Here is a 6,164-nt window from a genome sequence, read left to right on the forward strand (position 1 = left end):
CTCAGATAACATGTATCTACTTAGTTTTCACCTTTATTTGACCTGAGTAAAACCCTTTTTCCTTTCTTACCTACAGAAAACATGTTAGGAACAGGAAGTAGTAGTTGTGAAAATCTCCAAAGATGGACTAAAATCTCACTAAGTTAAAATTAAGACTTCATTTATGGGAAAACAAGCTAAAATGATTAAAAATATTTGAATACCTGGCCACTTTCTTATCCTGTAGCATAACATATGGAAGATAAAATCAAAGTCCATAACCCTACAAATTGTAGTAAATGGGTCATTAAGATACCTTTTCTGATGTTTGGACTGTAATGCTGTTACCCCAACATCCCTGTGTTTGAAGGAATTCAGGCTGTTTACTACTCAATGGGTTAATGTCCCAAACTTCGCCAGTAGATGGCGACAGATACCAAACTAGAATGCTTTTTTTTTTGCCGAATGTGGGGGTAAAGGCTGTATTTTAAAGGTAATGCGTTTTAATAACATAGACCGGTGCATAAATGTGAATGTTAGAGATATATATATATATATATATATATGTGATCTTTTACCTTCCTGTTCTACAGCGTGCCGTTTTTTTCTTAAGATGGGTTCACAAGTTTAAAGAATTAAATTCCTTATTTGCAACCTGGATCAGATGAAAATCCTTTTCATATTTGTGTTCTTGCATGACATACCTCTCTGTGCACATTCATGCAGTATCTTTTATTTACTTTAACAGGGGCATTTTAAGAAATGACTCATGCTTTAGATCATTTTACAGCTGTGAGTGTTTGGCTCAGGGAGATTTAGCGAATAAGAACCAGAGAATGCCATGTGCCACCAATCGCAATAGCTCAACAAACTAGGAATCATAATGTACCTGCTACCAGCAGTCCCTTGGAATGGCAGTAGGGGTTTCCAGCAATAGATTAACAGCAAGGATGGATATTACAGAGATCTCGGCAGGGATTTAAATGCTGAGCGAGTATCAGCAGTATCCTTGCATCATCCTTTCCACTGGGACATGTCAGAAGTGTGCTGAGTAACAGCCTTTACATGCCTCGAGGAAGTCAGAGACACATGGAGAAAAGAACATTACTGTCCAGCTGTACAGAAAGATTGTGAATGAAGGCACACATTTCAGCCTTTACAATAATCCACCATGAATGAGGTAAGATTACTGGAAAAAAAAGCATGGTATAAGAACATGTTTAGTTGTTTTCAACAAAGATATATGTATTTGCATTCATTTTGCACCAGAGTAAAAGTGCAAAAATATTATTTTACATCCCTCTGCGTTTTAGTTAGTCTTTTCCATGACAACGTCTATAAATGGGCCCATTATCACATGCATCTTGGAACAAAACACACATCTTTTCTGGTAGCAGGTGCAGTACAGTGTCTTGCAAACTTATTCATACCTCTTAATATTTTCAAAGTTTTTCATGTCCCAGCTACAAACTGTTTACCTGGCATTTCATGTGATGAATCAACACAAACTACTACATAATTGTGGAAGGGGAAGGAAGTGTAATATTTATGTATATTCAGCCCCATTCTCTCTGATACCCCTAAATAAAATCTATTGTGCAGCCCTATTTATGACAAGACAGACTGTGAAATATTTCAAGGTGTGTGAATATATTTGAATGACACTGTACAGTATGTGATGGCTATGAAGGGGTTAAATACCAACCTGGAGTCTGGTCTTGCTCAGCATTGTCTTACAGATCACCATGAAACCAGTAGGTGATACCATCACTTATTTCTCTAGCCAGTATGTATACAAAACAAATGTATCAAACTGTTGGAATGATTGCAGTGAAACCAGTTTAGTCGCCATTCAGGTAACCATTTCTTTAACATTTTTGTCTCCAAACTATTGTTGTTGAAACTGTAAAGCATGAAAAATATTAATCATAAAATATGCAATGTTTTCCAAGTGTGTCCATGCCTCTGTTTCATGCCTACCCAAGGTTACAACCCACGTTCTACTCATAGCTTAAAAATCTTCTATTTTCTATTTTTCTTCTTGTCCTTCGAGGTCTAATTATCTTGTTAGATGAAAAAACTTCGTCAAGTCAAAGATTTACTTGTACTTTTTATGAGGGCTGAGAATGTCTTTTGTTTTTTTCTCAAAAAAGACCGCTCAGTATACAGGTCCTTCCCAAAATATTAGCATATTGTGATAAAGTTCATTATTTTCCATAATGTCATGATGAAAATTTAACATTCATATATTTTAGATTCATTGCACACTAACTGAAATATTTCAGGTCTTTTATTGTCTTAATACGGATGATTTTGGCATACAGCTCATGAAAACCCAAAATTCCTATCTCACAAAATTAGCATATTTCATCCGACCAATAAAAGAAAAGTGTTTTTAATACAAAAAACGTCAACCTTCAAATAATCATGTACAGTTATACACTCAATACTTGGTCGGGAATCCTTTGGCAGAAATGACTGGTTCAATGCGGCGTGGCATGGAGGCAATCAGCCTGTGGCACTGCTGAGGTCTTAAGGAGGCCCGAGATGCTCTGTATGGTGGACGCACCTGTCCTATGAGGTTGAGGTACACAGCGGGGGCAGGTGAAACTGTACGCTATGTGGATTACACATCTCTGTACCCCTATGTAAATGCTAGCTGCGTCTTTCCCCTCGGGCACCCCACCATCATTTACAAAGATTTTGATGACCCCAACAGCTACTTTGGCCTCATCAGAGCTGTGGTCTACCCCCCACGAGGGCTCTTTTTCCCTGTTTTGCCTTACAGAACATCCCAAGGTAAACTGGTGTTTACTCTCTGCCGCACATGTGCTGAAATAAATAACCAGTCAGGTCCCTGCAGGCATAATGATGAGGACAGAGGTCTGACAGGTGTGTGGGTGAGTGTAGAGTTTTGTAAAGCGTTACAGTGTGGTTATAGCCTAGCTAAAATCACTGAAGTTTGGCATTTTGAGAAGACCAGCGACACAATCTTCAAAGGTTACATTCACTGCTTTTTAAAGGGTAAGCAGGAGGCTTCAGGCTACCCATCTGAAGCGGTGGATGAGGAGAGCAGGTCAAAGTATGTCGCAGACTACAAACTTCACCAGGGTATCCAATTAGACGCAGGCAAAATCGAGGTGAACCCTGCCAAAAGACAGGTAGCGAAACTGTGCTTAAACAGCTTTTGGGGAAAGTTTGCGCAGCGAAGTGATCTGTCTCAGACCACAGTCATCACTAACCCTGATGAGTTTTTCAGCTTCATGTTCTCGAGTAAATACAGGGTTAACTACTTCCATTTCTTCAACCCTGAAATGTGTGTAGTGCAGTGGAACTACAGCAAACGTGTCATCTCTCCCCCAAGCAAGGTAAACAATGTCTTTATTGCAGCATTCACCACCGCTTATGCGCGTTTAAAACTTCTCAGCAGCATGGAGCAATTACAGGACAGATTGATTTATATTGACACAGACAGTTTGATTTATGTGACAAAAAGTGGTGAAACTCCTCTGGAGTTGGGGAATTATCTGGGTGATCTTACTGACGAGCTCGCAGGAGACAGCATTTCGGAGTTTGCATCAACAGGACCCAAGAGTTATGCATATCAAACCAAAAACCAGAAAAAGCTAGTGATACGTGCTAAGGGTATCACTCAGACGCATGAATGCAGCGAGAGGGTCAATTTGGACAGCATCAAAGGGCTGGTCCAGGGCTACTTACAGGGGTCAACTGAGGGTGTCATTGAAATCCCTCAGCACACAATCAGGAGGGATAAAAAGAGATTCCTCTTAAGAAATGCTGCATTTGTTAAAAGGTTTCGGTTGTTGTATGACAAGAGATGCCTTTTTTCTGACGGGACAACTCTGCCTTTCGGTTATTAGAGCATAAGAAGAAGAAAGATAAAATAAAAATGTTGCAATCTGCCAATTTACAGGAGGTTGATTTTGATCCTAGATTTAGAGCGCCTTTCTCATGTATGATAATAGGACCCAGTGGTTGTGGAAAAACCTTTTTTGTAAAAAGTGTTTTGCAGAACTGTAACCATGTCATGGATGTTGTTCCAGAAAATATTGTGTGGATTTACACATCTTTTCAACCCATGTATGCTGAATTGCAGAAGATGAATAAAAATATAAAATTTGTGGAAGGATTGCCTTATTCTTTTGAAGATGAAAACCTGTTTCCTCCTGATCAGAATCATCTGATTATTCTAGACGATGTTATCACTCAAGCCTCAGATGATGAAAACGTGATGAAGGTCTTTACCCAGTTTCGTCACCATCGTAATATGAGTGTTATGATGTTGACTCAGAATGTTTTTCATCAAGGAAAGTTCCGTCACACTATTAGTTTGAACTGTAATTATATGGTGTTGTTTAAGAACACGAGAGATAAGCTGCAGCTGAATATACTGGCCCGTCAAATGTTTCCATCTCAAAAGGGTCTCTTCTTGGAGAGTTTTGAAGATGCGACGAGAGAAGCTCATGGATATTTAATCATCGATTTTACGCCTACCTGCCCAGAACATTTCAGATTGAGAACAGGCATACTTCCTCACCAGTGGTCTGCTGTGTATGTGCCCAGAACAAAGTAAGTCATCATGTCTGCACGTATAAAAAGGAATGTACCATTATTCAGAGCCTTGTTTGAGGCCACCCCGCAGAAGCGCAAAGATATTCTTGCACACTGCTCTCCCGACTTTCTTCAGGCTCTGTGCGAGATTGCTCTGAATATCCTAAAAGGTAACATTAAACTATCTCCATCTCAACACCGGAAATTGAAGAAGCAAAGAAAAATCATCAGATTGTTGGGTGATAAAAAAAACGGAATAAAAACTAAACAGCTGGCTCTCAAAAGGCAACGAGGTGGTTTTATTCTCCCCATCTTAACGGCTCTTGCTCCCTTGATAGGTGATCTAGTGGGTGGTATAATCAGGAGATAATGTCTCTCAGAACATCGCAGAAGATGTTTCTCATTTCCCCTCATCAATTCAAGCGTCTGACCCAGTCAGACACGTCCATCAGACAGACGGCGGAAGAGAATTTGGATGCTGAAATGAGAGCGATAATAAATGAGCCCGGTTTGACTTCTTATGAAAAAATCAAGAAATATGATGCACTTTTCCAGAGGTATCTGACTTTACTCAAGCAAGGTGTGAAAGAAGAACAGCGGGTAAGTTTAACGCTGCAGCGTGACACAGAGGTTCCTGAACATGAGCGGTCCCAAGAAAAACAAGGCCCAGGGCAGGACGAGGCCCCTAAGGATCCGGTTGTTACGGATGTACTGAAAAGCCTACCGAAGCATAACCGTAAAAATGCTGAGTACTTTTTGATGAAATTATCCGAAAGAAGTGAGAGTTGGACTTCGCAAGGTGAATTTGTATATAAAGGGAATGTTGTAAAGGGGTCCCACATGATTGACTTGTTAAAAAATCTCATCCTTCCGTTTAAAAAATCTGGAGCATGGCTACCCCAAGGGTGGTCAGACTTTCTACATACCTTGTCAGAGGTAAACATCCCCATATCTTCAGTCATTAACCCTTATGCTCGTGAAGAATATAGACAGTTCAAAACAGGGGGTACATCTATTGAAAATGGGGGTACACCACCCAGCATTAAGCAGAGAAGAACAAGAAGAAGAAGGCAGATAACTCATTCTCCCTATTGGTCGAGATCCGAGCTGGAAGATCCAAAAAATGCTGATGGGAAGTCAAAAAAGTCTCTTCGTAAGACGACACTACCACCCCGATGGATTACATTTTCACCATAAACCGTTTTAAGAAAATGAAACATGTAGCCTATTTCTTTTATTCAATAAAATATTTATTGATTATATTTTCAAGTCTAGCTTCGTTCTCTACTTCACACACTAACATATGATGTCATTACACAAATATTATATCATAAGAAAAAACAAACAATGGAAAAAAAAAAAAGACAATTTAAATTCCATAACAATCCAGAAACATCTCCAAAGAACATGTTCCGTGAGTATAAAATGTACAACTTTGATTAATGACATATTTCTGATATTTTTTCACAAACTTAGATACCATTAAATCATTCTTAATCACATCTCCGGTGTATTTTGACAACACTTGCTGCAGTGATAATCCGCACGCTCTATGACATAGATAAAAAATGCAATGGTGACCGCACACAGTGGACAGAGTGTTTTGAAGCTGA

This window comes from Girardinichthys multiradiatus, chromosome 1 (assembly GCF_021462225.1).
Source record: "Girardinichthys multiradiatus isolate DD_20200921_A chromosome 1, DD_fGirMul_XY1, whole genome shotgun sequence".
NCBI classification, from domain to species: Eukaryota; Metazoa; Chordata; class Actinopteri; order Cyprinodontiformes; family Goodeidae; genus Girardinichthys; species Girardinichthys multiradiatus.